A 19,971-nucleotide genomic window follows, 5' to 3' on the forward strand; every position below is an offset into this window, starting at 1 on the left:
CACATCAAGAATAGTTTTCTTGATAATTTGTTTTTAATTTTATAGGCCTACAACTGATAGTTTTACAGCTAGTAAACTCAACAACGATAAACTGCCTGCCACATATAGGTTTATGTGCATGCTTGAATTAAGAGGTATAGGTAGGTTAGCCTGACCCCCAAATCCAAGTCTGTGCAATCTTATTATCATTCAGGGGTACTTAATTCAGTCTTTTTTTAGTAACACCAATACCAGAGACAAATAATTACTCCTTTGATTAAACAGGAAGTATAATAGACAGTTCAGTAGTCTTAATTAGTTAATTTGGACCAATCTATATCCTTGTTTAATTGAAATATTTAAAATATTATAACCAACCTAAACCTTTGATTAATACTAAAGTGTTTTTGGCTAAATTAAGCCTAAGCTTTAACTGTTAAACAATTTTAAAAATATGTATTGTACAGGGTATACCTGTAAAACAGTGGAGCTTAACTTTAGTGTAGACCAAGTAAGGTTTAACATACTAGGGGTGTTGGCCAAGTAAGGTTTAACAGACTAGGGGTGTAGGTCAAGTAGGGTTTAACAGACTAGGGGTGTTGGCCAAGTAAGGTTTAACAGACTAGGGGTGTAGGCCAAGTAAGGTTTAACAGACTAGGGGTGTAGGTCAAGTAGGGTTTAACAGACTAGGGGTGTTGGCCAAGTAAGGTTTAACAGACTAGGGGTGTAGGCCAAGTAGGGTTTAACAGACTAGGGGTGTTGGCCAAGTAGGGTTTATTAAGAGACTAGGGGTGTAGGCCAAGTAGGGTTTAAGACTAGGGGTGTAGGCCAAGTAGGGTTTAACAGACTAGGGGTGTAGGCCAACTAGGGTTTAACCAACTAGGGGTGTAGGCCAAGTAGGGTTTAACAGACTAGGGGTATTGGCCAAGTAGGGTTTATTAAGAGACTAGGGGTGTAGGCCAAGTAGGGTTTAACAGACTAGGGGTGTAGGCCAAGTAGGGTTTATTAAGAGACTAGGGGTGTAGGCCAACTAGGGGTGTAGGCCAAGTAGGGTTTAACAGACTAGGGGTATTGGCCAAGTAGGGTTTATTAAGAGACTAGGGGTGTAGGCCAAGTAGGGTTTATTAAGAGACTAGGGGTGTAGGTCAAGTAGGGTGTATTGAGAGACTAGGGGTGTAGGCCAAAAACAGATTAACATATCAGGGGTGTAGAGTGTAGACCAAGATAGCTGTAGGCCTAATTAATCAGGGGTGTAGAGTGTAGACCAAGAGGGCTGCCAGCCTAATTAATCAGGGGTGTAGTGTAGACCAAGAGGGCTGTAGGCCTAATTAATCAGGGGTGTAGTGTAGACCAAGAGGGCTGTAAGCCTAATTAATCAGGGGTGTAGAGTGTAGACCAAGAGGGCTGTAGGTCTAATTAATCAGGGGTGTAGTGTAGACCAAGAGGGCTGTAGGCCTAATTAATCAGGGGTGTAGAGTGTAGACCAAGAGGGCTGTAGGCCTAATTAATCAGGGGTGTAGAGTGTAGACCAAGAGGGCTGTAGGCCTAATTAATCAGGGGTGTAGTGTAGACCAAGAGGGCTGTAAGCCTAATTAATCAGGGGTGTAGAGTGTAGACCAAGAGGGCTGTAGGTCTAATTAATCAGGGGTGTAGTGTAGACCAAGAGGGCTGTAGGCCTAATTAATCAGGGGTGTAGAGTGTAGACCAAGAGGGCTGTAGGCCTAATTAAGCAGGGGTGTAGAGTGTAGGCCAAGAGGACTGTAGGCCAAATTAAGTAGGAGTGTAGAGTGTAGAGTGCAGACCAAGAGGGCTGTAGGCCTAATTAATCAGGGGTGTAGAGTGTAAACCAAGAGGTCTGTCAGCCTAAGGCGCCCTAAGGAATCAGGGGTGTAGACTTCACTTGTTAAGTAATTAGGATTGTACCTGATCATCAGGGGTATGGAGTAAGGTTGTAATTGATCAGGTCTGTAGACCAAGTAGCCAAGTAGTGTTGTTTGTATGTATTGTTCTGGGGCTCTTGGTCTACTTGTACTTGGCTCTTAGATTGTTTTGTAACTTATCAGCTTTCAGAGTATCAGCATGTGGTGGGGGGTGGGGGTGTAGAGTCTAAGACTATAATTCTAACTGTTTAACTGAGGAGTAAAAAGTGTAGAGTGTCGACTTACACGTTCATAGCCTTCAATTTAAGCCAGGACTTTAACTCTACAACACATTTTCAAAACAAAAACCTCGATTTTGCTAAGCTAAGAATTTACGAAACTCAACAAACATTACCGGATAATTTCCGACGCCTCTTGAGTAAAATTTAATGAGCTTAGCCCTGAGCTTGACCTAGATCTAACACCAAGCACGGACATAGATCTAGATTCTACTAAATCTAGAATTGAAATGTAATAAAATAAATAACAAACCCAAAATGTAATTTTATTCCTTACCGTGTTAATTAGTGTTATCACAGAAGAACCGAGGACATTTTTTGTACACCACCACTGTCACGCACTTTTAGATTTGGCAATTTAAAAATCTTCCACACTTACAGTAACGAAACAATATTTGCAGCAAGATTATTGATAAATCAAGACAGTACCCCTCAAATATCGGAGCACGGAAGTAAATCGGCGGGCTTGCACAGGAAATATTAATCACTTCGGAAAAAAAACATTTATTTTTCAAGTGGGTTGAGGGAGGCATGGTTCGACATGCCACAGTCCAGGTCAGCAGACGATACTTAGTGTCTGTCGTCTGCTAATCACTGGAGTGGGTATGGTGTGGGTGGTAAAGTATCGGTTTTGTTAATTAAAGTTTTTAAATTGAAATCGTAATCCACCAGATAGAAAAAAAAACGTACAAATTGCTGTTAAAACTTTATTTTTATCTATTTAAAGTAGGAAACAGTAAACAGTAGGAACAGGCAGGCTGATAAACATCCCTTTTGTGTGCAGCTTTTGATACAACTAAATTTGATTTGGGGCGAAAAAAGAACTAAAGAATCCTGTTTATAAAAGTTGCAGGATGTGTGTTCCATACTTAAATAGCTTGTAGGAAAACTAAACTTTGGGTTATTTTGTTATAATGTTTAAATACACATACATACATTTTAAAAGTGACGACTCCGCAAAACGATTGGCTAAAATTAACCAGCTTTAAATAGATGATGGTGAGCCGGCTATTCAACGTCAGACCGGAACTACCCAATGGTGGGTTATGGTTGGGTCATGAAGGACACCACCGCAACTATCTTTATGTTCTGAGTAAGTAAAGTAAAGCTCCCCTTTCGAACCTGATCATCCATAGAGCAGATCATCCATAGAGCAGATGAAGTAGAGTTCTTGTTTCTTGGCCACGGCCAATCAAGGGGTTGTGTGGTCAGCACTATGCCCAGCAGCCTTTACTTTCCCTAACGTGAGACAGGTACCCATTAGAGCTGGGTGGACTCAAGGGCGCCCTACAGTCTCGAGTCCGGAATGTTCAGAGGGGGCTCACAGTATTGATCCGAGAGTTTCACCTTAGCCTCTCTGATAGCAGTGAACAGGTAGCTCATGGTTAGATAAATATAAGACACCACAATCGAACATTTTATAAGAGTGTTAAAGGAATTAATGTTTTAAGGGGATGAATATATTGAGAGGACAGGGTGTGTTAGGGGGAATGGAAGTGTTGAGAGGACTTGATGTTTTAAGGGGAGTAAGTGTTTGACTGGATATGTTTAAGGGAATGAGAGGAATTGATGTTTTAAGGGGAATGGGAGTGTTGAGAGGACTTTGTTTATGTATTCGACATACTTTTTTTTTAAATAAATATGTTCACTGGGGTTAAATTCTGTTTTATAATTTTGTTTAGGATGTGGACTGCGGACATAACTTAAATGACACGTGAATATGAAAGAACGTGTCCACACAAATGACCAGAGGCGTAGCGACCCTTCCCGGCGCCCGTGGACAAACTTTTCGATTTGCACCCCCCCCCCTCGAGATTTCGATTTGCACCCCCCTCAAACTTTCGATTTGCACCCCCCCCCCCTCGAGATTTCGATTTGCATCCCCCCCCCCCCCCCCAACTCGAGATTTTGATTTGCACCCCCCCTCAAACTTTCAATTTCCACCCCCCTCAACCTTTCAATTTATTTTTCCAACCCATTTTGGCGCCCCCTAAGCTCGGCGCCCGGTGACATATGTCCCCCCCCCCGCCCCCCCCCCCCCTCGCTACGCTACTGCAAATGACCAACTCTCCGTGGGAGCTACTGACTGACCAGTAAACGGATTATCTACCTAGCTGAGTGTCGAATTCATATTGTTTTTCCTTTACTGCTCTCCAGTTCAGACTATACACCAGAGAAGGCTTAACCCCCCCCCCCCAACCAACAGTCCTAATAACAAATGACCTGCAGTAACAGATATGGTTGTACACTGATTACACGAAAATAGCAGGTGATTTACAGCGCCGTGGGGGGGGGGGGGGGGGGGGAGGGCGATAGGACCATGATTCAGCGATAGGAAGTAAATAAATTTTTTTCAAAAGTGGTTCAATGGGGCATTGGGCCAAGCCTGATAAATATGGCCTTGATAAGGGGGGATTTAAAACATACGTTCAACAGCAACAAAGTGCACTAAACATATTTATACACATAATCATAATATAATATATATTATATATATATATAAATATATATATATATATATATATATATATATATATATATATATATATATATATATATATATATATATATATATATATATATATATATGTGTAACTAGGGTAGGCCTAACTACTAGTTACAATCTGATGTAACCGATAACGAACGATAAGCCGCGACGCAGTATTACAGTCTGATGCAACTGATGGCAGGTGGCTTATTGGATCGGACTGATAACAATCTCAAAGCCAACGCGTGCTATTTTGGGAAACGGTACGAGGAGATTCAGACGGCCTGTCAACTTTGATTGATAGGATGCAGATGTTTTGTTGGTCGGGCTGTACGTTAGAACTGCGCAACTAGTAGTCGGAGACATCGATTACAAATATCGATTACGGATGAATACAAGTACGAATACAAGGGATAAATAGGAGGGGACGGCGGAGCTCTCTCTCTTTCGATCTCTTTCGATCGCTCGCTTTAGATCAGTCAGTCTGTGTGACAGTTGGTTATAGAACGGGTTAGCCGTCTTGGGTTAAGAAGGACGATAGACATGTGGATTCAGTTATATGAAGCCTAGTGAGGACTGTTAGGGGTCAGTTGATTCAGACTATTATTGTGAAGCATTCCTGTTGATTCATTGTGTTATTTTGAAGCATTTCTTGATTCATGTAATAAAAGGATCAATAGCGAACCTGCATCTTCGAGTATCTATACTGTGGTCCATGTTGTGTAGAATGAGTGGTTAAACTCGTTACATTTGGCACTACAGGCAAATAGTCTCGTAACATGTGGCGTTGCGAGCAGGGTAACTGTACGCTCGTTACAATTGGCGTCGTCGGCAGTTAACTGTTCGCTCGTTACAATTGGCGTCGTCGGACAGGATGAATTCAACTAGACTTGCCGTTTGAGGCACCCATAGTCAACCTTGTGCATAACTGTGTTTTGTGTGTGTGTGAATTCGAACATTCAGTAACAGTGAAAATTGAGGAACGAGGAAAATTTTTCATACACACACGGTAAGAAACGTCTTTTTTTATTTGAAGGAAATAAATAAAAGGGAAAACTGAAATCAGAATCGAGGAAATTGAAAAGAACAGAGATGAGACACCTTTCATTATCATTCTGGCTTGGTGTCACATGCTCTTTTGCTGCTGCAAGCATGTGGCTCAGTATACCCCTAGTTGTAGCACCAGCCACCCTGGGGACAGCTATGGGGCTGACCACCAGCATCCAGATAATTGTCATTGGTATCTCCAACTGGGTTGTTGGACAAATACTGGGCAAAGATGGCAACCAAGATATGGATGTAACTCTTGGACACTGGAAATGTGTCATGATCTCCCTTTTGGGCAACACTATCTGCTGCATAGCTGCAACATTTTTCCTTGGTGTGAGTGGCAGACGCGGGAGTGATATTTTAGATATCGGAAAGGAACAAAAACTCCTGCTGGCCCAACAATCTGAGTCAGATAAGATAGGCAACGGTAAAGATGACCCTTTGCCTCCAGATGGACCAGGACAAAATGTGGACAAAAAGCCGATCCATATTGTGGTCCTGCCCAGTGAGTCCCACATCAACAAATTTTACGGGGACGGTGATCCAACCTTAACCAACAGGTTCAGTGAAGAGGTCAGGGCTGCCTGGGCCTCAAGATACATGTCACCAGAGGAAAGATTAAGACTGCTGATGGGAAGTATAGGAGAGACGGTCAGGGCAGAGGTAAAATGCCACGATAAAACCATCCAATCAGATCCAGATAAGGTGCTGGATCTGATTATGGAGACCTTTGGGGAGAGACGGTCGGGTTCGCAACTGCTAACGGTGTTAGTAGGCTTGAAGCAGAGAATGGCGGAGAGTGTGATGGAGTATTCACACAGAATGAACGGGGCCTTTGAAGCGGTAAAAGGCAAAATACCCGACATGGATGCGCGCCTGCTGAGGGACCATTTCATCGAGGGGCTGGCGACCCCTATGTCAAGAAGATATTTGAAAGAAGAGGTCTACAAAGACCCGCAGTTGACCTTCCTTCAGGTCAGGAACTCAGCGATCCGCAGGTCCGAGGATGAGGACCAATCGAACTGTTCGGTAGACAAAGTCTCTGGGCCGGAACAGAAACAATCCCCACCCACAGGGACCGGCACGATGGAAACCATGATGGCTCAACTGTTGGCTCACCTGGATAAGGTTGACCAACGATTGGAGAGGTTAGAAAGCAGGTCAACAGCTGAGAATCAGGACAAAAACGGGACAAAACAGAGACAGGTTGGACAGCCGCGACCTGCCGGTCCATCGCTCCGGTGGACGGCTGATGGTCGACCAATTTGCCTGTCCCGCTCACAACCCGGACATATGGCACAATACTGTCCGGTGAAACGATCGCCCTCTGTAAGGCAGGTCAAGGCTACAGAGCGGCGAGGTTATGGCGTAAGAAACAAAAGGAAACAAACAATGAAAGAGTCTCAAACAAGACTCGAAGAGAAATTATCAGATATGGAAAAAATGAACTGTGAAATGAACTTGAATGTTGAAAAGTTTCAAGTGAACAATTTGTTGGCTAAGAAAAATGATGATAAGGAAGAAATTGGTAGACTTAAGAATGAGATCTCAATGTTAACCAGGAAACTGGATAGGGAAAGTTCATGCAAATTAAAAGCACAGGAGAAATGTTCATCTTTAGAGTGTCTGTTATCGGAAGAAGTAAATAAAAATAGTAGACAACAGAACAGTGTTGGCAAACTAGAAGAAATGAAAGAGTCTCAAACAAGACTTGAAGAGAAATTATCCGATATTGAAAAAGAACTTCAAATTACAGCAAGGCTGGGATCCATCGAACAGCGATGGGCAGCAGAATTGGCACTCGTTGACCTAGAGAGAAAACATCGCCCGGGGCGGTCCAATGGCAATGCGGACGCCTTATCAAGGAATCCTTACGAGAGACCGGGCGATGAGGAAGAAACGCTGACAGGAATATGTGAGGTCAGAGCGTCAACAGATATCCCTCATGGGGTACAAGTGATGCAAAACGGGCAGACCGGGGTGGAGCACATATCCACAGAGCCCGGACATATGGACAGTAGTGATTTTAATTGCCTTAATCACAAAAAGATAAGAGATGCCCAGAGAACGGATAGTGGCTTACAACCGCTATTGAAATACGTCCAGGAACAAAAATTCCCAGGAAGAAGGGAAAGAGAACAATTTGGTCGAGAAACAAAGAAAATACTGAGTCAGTGGGACCGTCTCAGTATAGAGGATGGTGTTCTCATGCGGAGAATTCATGACCAAATTGATGGGACAATACACCAGGTGGTGGTGCCTGGACAGTTACGAGAAGAAGTGCTAAGGTTGGCACATGACAGGGCAGGACACCAGGGTCAGGACAGGACGCACAAAATATTACGACGGAGGTGTTACTGGCCCAATATGGAAATGGAGGTCAAACGCCATTGTGAGGCTTGTGTGAGGTGTCAGCATGCGAAAATGCCAGTTGTCAAAATGAGACAGCCATCAGGACACCTACTAGCGACAAAACCACTAGAGATTGTGGCTATGGACTTTACGTCGTTGGAGCAATCATCGGATGGGACGGAACATGTGTTGGTAATGACTGATGTATTCACCAAATGGACGGTGGCGGTGCCCACACGAGATCAGACTGCCAAAACAGTGGCAAAGGTATTAATAGAACATTGGTTCATCAAATATGGCATACCAAGACAATTACACTCTGACCAAGGAAGGGCCTTCGAGTCAGAAGTAATCAACCAACTGTGCAGCCACTACGGGATCAACAAATCTAGAACAACCACATTTAATCCGAAAGGAAACGGACAGTGTGAACGGTTCAACCGCAGCATGCATGATTTGCTGCGTACCCTAGAACCTGAACAGAAAAAACGTTGGCCTGATTTTCTCCCAGAGTTGGTATATCTATACAACTGCACACCCCATGCCACAACCGGCTTTTCGCCATACATGTTGCTGTTCGGACGGGAGGCTCGACTCCCTCTTGATTTGTTCCTAGGAAAAAGGGAGAGTATGACTGGCTCATACACCGCACTGGAATATGTGAATGAACATATGAGAAGAATTAGAGAAATGTACAGGGTAGTACAGGAAAGACTAGAACATGAATCTCGGCGAAGGGAACCGCCGGTACAGACAAAGGACCCGCCACTCAAACTGAACGACAGGGTATTACTGCGCAGCCACCCGTTAGGCAGAAATAAGATCCACGACCTCTGGGGACAGGAGATATGGCAAGTCGTGGAGATGCCTAAAGTAGCAGGTGGCCCCTTTAAGATAAGACCCATCGATCACGCCAAACCGGATCGGTGGGCGAACATTGCTCAATTAAAGAAATATTGGAATAGGCAAGAAGAGCAGTTACACACAGAGAAACCTAAGACAATTAGGGAACCGGAAGTTACAACGGAAATTCACATACCCATCCCGGAACCATATCACCATCAACAGAACAACGGCGATACACAAGTGGAGGATAACGGCAACAAAGAGGATCCCGTTCCTCCCAGAAGCAGAGAGACAGTAGACCATCAGATAAGTGGTCCGCGGAGAAGTTTGAGGAACAGAAGGAAGACGAAATTTTTTGTCAGCAACCATCAATTCTTTCATGGTCGCGCTGGTATGAGAACAGACTGTTCAAAAAGCTATAAAAGTGAACTGGTGAAGGCACCAAATGGAAAGGGTGGATGTGAATTCTAGAACTGTTTTGTGTCTCAGGAAGATGATGTAGACACAGTTGATATGTGAAATAGGTATAACTGTCAATTGTATACGAATGGGACGACGTGGACAGTGAGTGGAACAATAAAGTTTTTTACGATGGTGCGATTGACTTTGGAGGAATGCACCTGCCAAGAGTTGTTTGTGGTTGAAAACACACAAAAAAAGGCAGGGGTGGATGTAACTAGGGTAGGCCTAACTACTAGTTACAATCTGATGTAACCGATAACGAACGATAAGCCGCGACGCAGTATTACAGTCTGATGCAACTGATGGCAGGTGGCTTATTGGATCGGACTGATAACAATCTCAAAGCCAACGCGTGCTATTTTGGGAAACGGTACGAGGAGATTCAGACGGCCTGTCAACTTTGATTGATAGGATGCAGATGTTTTGTTGGTCGGGCTGTACGTTAGAACTGCGCAACTAGTAGTCGGAGACATCGATTACAAATATCGATTACGGATGAATACAAGTACGAATACAAGGGATAAATAGGAGGGGACGGCGGAGCTCTCTCTCTTTCGATCTCTTTCGATCGCTCGCTTTAGATCAGTCAGTCTGTGTGACAGTTGGTTATAGAACGGGTTAGCCGTCTTGGGTTAAGAAGGACGATAGACATGTGGATTCAGTTATATGAAGCCTAGTGAGGACTGTTAGGGGTCAGTTGATTCAGACTATTATTGTGAAGCATTCCTGTTGATTCATTGTGTTATTTTGAAGCATTTCTTGATTCATGTAATAAAAGGATCAATAGCGAACCTGCATCTTCGAGTATCTATACTGTGGTCCATGTTGTGTAGAATGAGTGGTTAAACTCGTTACATTTGGCACTACAGGCAAATAGTCTCGTAACATGTGGCGTTGCGAGCAGGGTAACTGTACGCTCGTTACAATTGGCGTCGTCGGCAGTTAACTGTTCGCTCGTTACATATATATATATATATATATATATATATATATATATATATATATATATATATATAGTGGATTGTCTGACGATTCTGCTGGTGGCGTACCACGATCTTACAATACATGCACACCCGTGCTTCTGGTTCCGACTATGACGCAGTAGCGTATAGAGGGGGGGGGGGGGACACATGTCCCCGGGCGCCGACCTTAGGGGACGCCAAAATGGGTTTGAAAAATAAATTGAAAGGTTGAGGGGGGTGCAAATCGAAAGTTTGAGGGGGGGGGTGCAAATCGAAAAGTTTGTCCCCGGGCGCCGGGGAGGGTCGCTACGCCTCTGCTATGACGTCACGAAGCGTGTATCGACCATGACGTGAGAAATGATTTTTTTTTTACCACACCGAGAGATAGCATGCAACTGTCACTAACGAGATCTCTAGTAGACACAACACAGAACACCGCCCTCGTCACCAGTTCCTATGTAACGCTTAAAATAACTCACAGGAAGTAAATTGAATTTGTTATCAAACAAGGCGCTTCCGCTGACGACGCAAGCAGAATGAGACATCCGTGACGTCTGAATTTCAAACCTGCCTAGATTAACTGTACATTTTTGTTATCCTTGATGTTGACATTGTAGATGACAAGTTGTGATTAGATTGTAAATGACATCAGAGGCGTAGCGATTGGGGGTGGGGGGGCAGGGGGGTACATATGTCCCCGGGCGCCGACCTTATGGGCGCCCAAATTGGTTGTAAAAATAAATTAAAATGTCATTTTAGATTCATTTTTGCATTGTAAATAGTTTGAGGGGGTTGCAAATCAAAAGTTTGAGAGGGAAGGGGGGGGGGGGCAAATCGAAAGTTTGAGGGGGGGGGGGGCGCAAATTGAAAGTTTGAGGGGGGCTTCGAATTGAAAATGTGCTCTGGAGGGGGGCGCCAAATTGTAAGTTTGTCCCCGGGCGCCGGGATGGTCGCTACGCCTCTGAATGACATTGTTATTTTTAGATAGCACGTGACCTACCCCTACAGTCAAAGCAACTCTTCATAAATTACAAAATCGTATAGTTGACGTTTATGATCGGGCACATGTTGTAGGCCTACAGCTCTAAGGGTAGTCGGAAATGACGTCACACAAAGGGACGGGACGAGGTGGCTGAATGTGGCGCGGAATTATATTTTTAACAAAATAAAAGTAGTTTTACGCAGTATTTATGGTCAGTGTTTCTTTCAGACTTTTTTCTTCCGGGAGGGGGGGGGGGGGGGCGGACAATGGTAATATTGTCTTAATAAACTCCATTTCGTTCGGGGGATAAACTTTTTTTCCGGGGTGGGGGTGGGGGTGGGGGGTTAGAGATGCCTGGAAGAAACTCTGTTTATAGTTTTTTTAGGGGGTCTAGGAGATTTCTTTGTCAGTGTGTGTGTGTGGCGGGGGGGGGGGTGGTATATAAGTTAAATAATATGGCGGTGTTCTATAAAAATATAAGTAGAATGTTGGTCAAAATATAACAGATATAAATACACAAATAATTGCCACGAAATATCTATTATGATTCATTAAAAAAACCACAGCAGGGACTAATGAGTTGGCACATTACGTCACATAAAGATGGTAGTTAAAAAGACTAAATAAACACAACATGAAAAAAAAAATTTCAACACTTGAAAAAAAATACTTCTAACTTCCTTACTTATATGACTTACAGTGAAATTACAAGTATAGTAATTACTGTACACGGTCAAGGACTAATTATAAGGACGGCAGTGGGCCAATTGCAGCATGTTCGCCGGTGTCCTCAGAAAAAAAGCTCCTCCGGAATTTTTTCACTACAATGTAAAAGGCTATTAATAGCAGCGCGCCTTCCAATTAACCAGGCATATAGACAGACAGCTGGTGAAAGAAAAAATTCGGGGAAAAGATTTTCTTAGCGTTCGTAGAAAAGGGTTAAGGTCATGGCAAAACCGCTTGGCTAAATCATCGAACTGGTTAAGGGTGGATCTGACAAAAAAGACTCCACGTCATTGAGTGACAGACATGACACGCACCAACAGATAATGACATTTGCTACGCATGAACAGTATCGGGGTAGGCGTTGGGGTTGGGTTTTTTTCAGGTTATTTAAAGTGTTTGTCCTATTGGGGAAGGAGGACTATGTCCCAGTGTGACGACAAAACTATGTCCTAGTGTTACAACAGACACATGTCCTAATAATATGACAGGCCCATGTCCTACTAGAATGACAAGCCTATGTCATAATAATGTACAATGACAAGCCTATGTCGTACTAGTATGTCCTACTAGAATGACAGGCCTATATACTATTTATGTAGGATCAGAGACCCCCCCCCTTTGAGATTTCCATTTGCACCCCCCCCCCCTCAAACTTTCGATTTGCACCCCCCTCAACCTTTCAATTTATTTTTCCAACCCATTTTGGCGCCCCCTAAGGTCGGCGCCCGGGGACATATGTCCCCCCCCCCCCGCCCCTCGCTACGCTACTGTGTAGGATGGCAGGCTAACTACTACTAGACAGACAGATGGTTTTATTTTTCAAAGCCTTAATTAACAACAAGACATAAAACTCACCAAATGGGTTTTGCACAGACCGAATTGGGGTTGCATCTAAAATGAGTGAAACGAGCAATCTCGCGATGTTAAAATAAACAAAACCGCTAACCTACCAAATTATGTTGTTTTCAATCACAAGGAAACAATAATACATCTTATTAACGCATAAATACACGGTATTAAAAAGTTCTGAACTATTTTTCATGGTATGGCATGCATTTGAGTCTTAAATAAATGTATGGCTTTACCGAAAGAAAAACAAAAATTATTTTTAACACCAACATACATTTTGCGTGCATAAATCATTTATTGAATAATTTTTCGGTTGAAAGAATTCTTTTATGATGCAATATTTACTTCCTGTACGCGTATTAATCCCATGAAAAACATTTGAATGCGCCCACTGGTGTAATTACCAGAACTATATTTGCTGCTAACACATATAGAGGGTGTGTGGGTTACCCCTAGCTAGACCAACAGAACAGGACACGGATAATGCTGGAGGACATTCAAATATTGACTTGTAAGCTCATGGCGTACTTTATGACTGGATCTATTCAATGTGGTTTTTCAAAGGCATAGAATAAGCTATGGAATGGGGAAACACAGGGTTGTGTGTGTGTGGGGGGGGGGGGTAGATATGCAGGCCAAGACAGCTAGGCGATGTAGGTCCATAACCCTACTCAAGGCCGAAACATATTGCGTTAGTAAGCAAATATTAAGAAAAAAAATATTTTTATCATTATTTGAATTTAGAACCGAATAGGAAATAAATAGGTCTATTGCATATAGGCATGTCAATATCATTGTGAGTTCATTGGTTGGTATTAACCTGGCTTGTTGCAATAAGTCGGTCAGCCGTGACTTACTAATGGCCTCCGCTGTAAAAAGTTCTTGGGGCGCTCCTGAAACTGTTTTGAGCCGAGGGTTTTTTCTTTTTTTGGGGGGGAAGGGGGGGGGTGTGGGGGGGGGGGTAGCAAGTTTATTTTAGCATTTAGCAATAAATCAATAAATTTGGTTATTACGTCATATAAAAAATGTTTCTTACAAATCTTTTTTTTTCTCCGGAGGGGAGGGGGGGGGGTGTCACATAAAACTCTGGGGGAGGCGCGGACACTGCCAAATGTATATATTTGTCTATTATTATATACATTCTATTTTGTTCAGCGGGTGGTAGACGTGTTTCGGGGAGAGGGAGGGGGGCATTGCTCCCACCCCCGGGGAAATGCCTGAAACTTTGCACATGACATAGACTATGTATTATGTGAGACGTTAGGGATGTGGACGTTTTTTTTTAACACCATCTTAATGAGATTGAGAAACGGTAAATGCGAGTCAGTTCGCAAATGTAAAACCATTTTTAAAAGAAAAACACACAAAATCAACCAAACAGCCATTAAAGTTAAATTTACTTTAAAATGTTCAGTCAGACGAATGGAAAATGTCCACAAACATACAATGACCTAGTGTAAACGTCATTATATGATAGTTCAAACAATCACATACAAGTCAATGTTCGGCCTTAAGTCAATGTAACAAAACACCAACCCTCAAAACATGAATGTATTGTAAATATAGGTAGTGTTGATAGAGAGACGGCTATTTTTACTTTCTCGTATATACGAAATATAGAGAAAGTCTTGAAATCGTGCAAAAAAAAAAATCGAGACTTTTACAAATCTCGACGTTTTACACCTCACGGATACGGAGAAACATAATTTTGCAATCTTGTCCGTATGTCTGTATGTCTGTGTGTCTGTCTGTGTGTAAACACGATAACTTGAGTACCGTTACAGCTGGGTTAATGAAATTTCATATATAAGTATTTTATCAAAATCGTAGATCCGTATCAACTTTGAGCGATTTCCGATAACCGGAAGTGGTACTTTTTCTACTTTGAATTTTTCAAAAGCCTATAACTTGAGTACTATTTCAGATAGATAAATGAAATTTCACATGTAAGTAAAATATCTAATTCTCTACCTTCTGTCAAATTCTGAGTAATTTCCGTTGTCCGGAAGTACTAATTTACGCTATTTCCGATTTTTCAAAAAAAACGCATGTGAATTTATAAAGTACTAATAATATTCCGCACTATTATACACATCTTTATTCGGCGTTCGCTTGGTGCGCAATTCTTTTTTTTTATGAGATTCTATTCTATTTTAAAAAGTTCAAGTATTTAAAGTGGATTAAAAATCATAACAATATACCGAGTTCCCATCCCCTGTTGTTTTATGTAAGAATATTCGAGAAAGTTTAGGGGAGATCACCCCCGGTTTATTAAAATTCAAATCAAGCTCCACGTGAAATTCTAGAAAATATGGACGGGCTGCAAGCAACACATTTCAAAACGTGAAATATCATGTGTGCGGGATATTAAAGAGGGTAGAGAGTATAGTCCATTCAGTACATGAAGCAAAGGTCGGCGTGGTAAAGGCTGCTAAACCTAAAAGATCCAAGTTCGAGCCCTCGGGAAAACGAGACTCGATAGCTGGGAACAGCAACGGATCTAGGAGAGGAAACTCCAAAATCAAACAACTGCTGCCTTGTAGTTTGTTCTTGGATAGATAAACGCTATGGAAGCAAATCCAAAAAGAAAAGCAGGCTGAAATCGGTGTCAACTGTATATATGGCGCGAAACAGGTTAACACGTTAACAATTAAGTTAAACACTGAAAATAATAAGAAAAACAAAGGCAGGTGAAGTAGAGTTAATGTTTCTCTGACCTATGCAAATGAAAGTATAGTGAGGTCAACACTATGCCCATAAGAGCTGGGTGGACTCAGTGATATCCAACCTAATACGGCCCGTATAACGAAATCGAGACTTGTGGGTAAGAAATGCGCGGGTGTAAAAGAAGAAACAATTAACTTTTTTAATACACTTTTTTTAAATATAATATATCAAGAGCCAAATAACTACACAGTAGTGTGTGCATTTTGAGTGTAATATCAATAATTATGTTCCTATTTGGCGTAATTTCCTATACATTTACGATATTCCTAATTTGCGTAATTTCCTATACATCTGTAATATTCCTATTTTGCGTAATTTTCTATACATCTATGATATTCCTATTTAGCGGTATTTCCTATAAAACTATGATATTCCTATTTTAACTAAATAACTGCTTAAGTCACTGTTATCAAGACGCTCCAAGTGGCGACACAGATATTTTAATCGCACACGTCAGACTAACTAACATAAGCATAAAACTGCTACAGGATCGTTAACTATCAATGGGGCTATACTAGTGGTGCCATTAAGTACGATAAGGACGATAGTTTTATATCTATACATTTGCCAAGTGTAATCTCTGTAAGTGTTACCAGTCTTTTACCTCAGTGTATTACACTTTTAACTGTAAACATATCTAGATGTTTGGATGTTGTGGTTGTAACCAGGGTTTTTATCTTAAAACTTTTACATATACAAAATACACACAGCTATATATATAAATGCTTTATATAATTAATTGTATAAATGTATGTGTATATAAGCGTATATATGTATTTATATGTACGTATATAGATATGTAGCCTATATAGGCATATATATATATGCTTTATATAATTAAGTACATAAATGTATATGTGTATATATATATGTATGTATATGTATATATATATGTATGTATATATATATATATATATATATATATATATATATATATATATATATATATATATATATATATATATGCATACATATTTGTGTATGTACATGCAGTGGTGTTACTATGTATTAAGTTAACAGGAGACCCTAGATGATATTCTCACTAAAAATTGAAAGATTGAGTTTTTATGGTGTTACCTGGCGCGGACAGCATTCTTCGACCCCACCCCCACCCCCTCCCCGGATCTGTGACCTTTCTGTTTATCTATACAATTATACACCCACTCAATGGGTCATCCATAAATGACGTCAAGCTATTTTGACGATTTTTACCTTCCCCCCCCCCACCTCTCCGTCACGCATCGTCACAAAAAGCAGACCCCCCCTCCCCTAAAATGACCTCACACCTCAGCCTACAACCCCTTCAAAATTGCAGTTGAATTTTTTTTTAACATCAATATTTTTCTAAAATCTTGTCTGAACTCAAAATAGAGTATTTTAATCAATTCCTATTACATTTTATTAAAACAGTTTTCTAAAACGCGAAATAAAGTCTAAAATTCGTTTTCTAACATTGCTTTTTTATAATGCAAAAGTGTGACGTCGCACCATCTGAACCCACACCTTCCCCTTCATCACACACCGTCACAAAATTACGGACCCCCCCCTCCCCCTTACGAGTGTGACGTCATTTATGGACGACCCCCCAACGATCCTTACATCATTATATTTGTAATTGCCTAATACCAATTCAACATTCTCTATTTAGCTAAAATTGTCGTAACGTAATCAGGCTTACCTTTTTTGAAATATATTTCAGCAAATGTGAACACCGTTAATATAAATGTAAGCTTCAACTGGTCAATGATCATTGATCAATCGGGTTAATAAGTGTTAACACTAATACAGTCTTGCTATGCTGAAGTGTATTTCTAGCGACTGAAGAGTCGAAACTGATACAAACATTATATCTAAACTTTAAATAGAGCGCTTCCAAAACGAGGTTGGGAAATTTACGCCAGTCCGAATTTGGGACATCCCAATATAGTCTAGTTGTGACTTGCGGGCAAACCTTCGCCGTCGAGAATATGAATTTATAAATAGGAAGTGTATTATTTTTTTGGATGCGGAATTTCCTTAGTGTGGCCTACTTTGAGGTGAAGGTTGTTGCGACATAGTATAAGTCTTCAAAACACTAACAGAGGACTGTTTAAACCAGCTTTCACATATTTAAATGTTAAATAGGTTTAACTGCAAGTGGGCAGTGGCGTCGCGAGGCGGGGGCGGGCGGGCCGCACCGGGAGACACTGTTTAGGGGGGGAAGGGTGACACCCAGAGGCGTAGCGATGGGGGGAAGGGGGCACCGGGTGACACCATTTAGGGGGTGACACCAAGGCAAAAAAAAATAGCAAAATATATAGAGAAAAACTTGAGGGGGGTGCAAATCGAAAGTTCGAGGGGGGTGCAAATCGAAAGTTTGAGGGGGGGGGGGTGCAAATCGAAAATTTGATAGTTTGTCCCCGGGAAGGGTCACTACGCCGCCTCTGGGGGGGGGGGGGGGTGACACCCGACCTCGCTACGCCACTGGTGACACCAAGACTAAAAACTGCTAAATAATGAAAGAAAAATGTTTTTTTTGTAGCTCAATTGATTATTAATTAGAGTTAAAAAGTTCTAAGTACAAAGTGACGATCCCGACAAGGGAGGGGGGGGGGTCACACTGTGACGAAAACCTGCTAACTACAGAGAAAACTGCTACATTTCGAACTAAAGCATAAAAATGACCTTTCTAATAGATGACGCGCGGTTACTGAAATTTAATGCAAGACTTCTAACAGAATCTAATACAAAAAAACAACATTAACAAGTCTAGCTGTTGTTAGGTTATATTATTTTACTAACAATCTTCAACAAGTGTAAACAACTTTAGTTTAATTATATTTTATGTTGTTGAGCTTAACTGTAGAACTTGGTATGCAAATTTCCCATTGATACGTGATTATAAGTGTTACCGAATAACACATTGAAAACCCATGTAAGATTACTACACTTTTACACTGTAATTTAACATTCAACTTATAAGCTATACACAACTTAATTCGAGAAAAAAATAGTTCTATATTTCGTAGATTTTGATACACTATACTTTAACACTGTAGTTAACATTAAACTTATAAGCTATGGAAAATTAAATTCGAGAAAAATAATTCGATCTTTCGCAGATGTTGATGCACTATTCTTTAACACTGTAATTAACAATTAAATTATAAGCTATGGACAACTAAATTCAATTTTTAAAAATTCTATTTTCCGCAGATTTTGACATTTTTATTCTTAATTTCAAACACAAATAAAAATCTAAGTTTCAAGCACGGTGTAAACTAAACAGGACGGCGTGGTCAAAAGGTAGAAAGCACAACTGCTAACCAGAGTTTCTTCCAGGCATATATCCGGGGCGGGGTTGGGGCGAAGAAAGTCTACCCCCCCCCCCCCCCCCACGAACGAAATAGAATTTATCTAGAAAACATACTTTCACCAGTGTCGTCGTCCCCCCCCCCCCCCCGGAGAAAAAAGTCTGGGAGAAACACTGCTGCTATCCTTTAAAAAAGGGTTATGTTTCATGAATCAAGCCCACGAATACAGCCCTGAAAGGAAAACTGACCATACTATCCTTTGATATGCAGAAGACACAGAAACAGATTAACTCTACTTCACTTGCCATACTGAGCGTCAGGTAAATATCGAAGTGTGGGCGTTTTCTAGTAGAAACTTAATAAATACCAACAGCATACGACCTCCAACTTTTTCTGTGAATACCAAAGTCTAACGATACAAAAAGAAATAAAGCATTACTGGCAACCAAATCGGGTGTTAAAATCAACCTTTATCTTCACAGCAGACCAAAAAATTTATAAACAAAGGACTTTTAAACATGACCCCAATGACCCTACTTACATAATCATTGCAAAGTGGGACAGGGAATTGTGGAGGGGGGGTGTAGATCTATTAAAGAGATACACAAGTCTCGCGCGTCAAAACCGTGATCTCATCCACAAGCTAATTGTCAAAAACAGCCAAATAAACGACAAATTTTTGAAAAAGTGGTCGGCGAAACGAAACAAATAAGATTATTAAGACTAAGTGAACAAACAAACAACAATAAGCTATTGTTTTAGTCTTGAGTGCTTTCGTTCACATAAAGGGATGCAAATACGCAAACGAGATAGTATCTAGATATGTATTTAAGAAGTCTTCACTCTGAAGGGGCTATGATGTCAAAGCATCTTGAGATTTTTCACACACGGATTAATGTAGGCGACATGCGTGGTGTGCAATGACGGCGCATGTTTCTCTCGTTGTTTACGTTAAGTAACCTACACTCCAAATAGTCAACACACTTATTTTTTACTTTCTCGTATATACGAAGTATAGAGAAAGTCTTGTATTAGTGAAAACAAAAAATCAAGATTTTTACAAATCTCGACGTTTTACACCTCACTGATAAGGAAAA

At 41.2% G+C, this 19,971-nt stretch overlaps 1 protein-coding gene across 2 annotated transcripts in view; it reads right to left on the reverse strand.

The window, feature by feature from the left end:
* The window catches only part of LOC131931315 (uncharacterized), a 47,321-nt gene that overhangs the window by 14,426 nt on the left and 12,924 nt on the right, over window positions 1-19,971 (reverse strand). The window contains exon 1 of one of the 2 annotated variants that reach the window (XM_059288065.1): window positions 17,260-17,331. The exons of the other annotated variant lie outside the window; for it this stretch is intronic. The gene's annotated coding sequence lies outside the window, so the exon portion shown is untranslated. Of the gene's footprint in view, window positions 1-17,259; window positions 17,332-19,971 lie in introns of those variants that run through there. 2 annotated transcript variants of the gene reach the window in all.

This window comes from Physella acuta, unplaced genomic scaffold, assembly GCF_028476545.2.
Source record: "Physella acuta isolate Inbredline_101_S28 unplaced genomic scaffold, ASM2847654v3 ptg001943l, whole genome shotgun sequence".
NCBI lineage: Eukaryota > Metazoa > Mollusca > Gastropoda > Physidae > Physella > Physella acuta.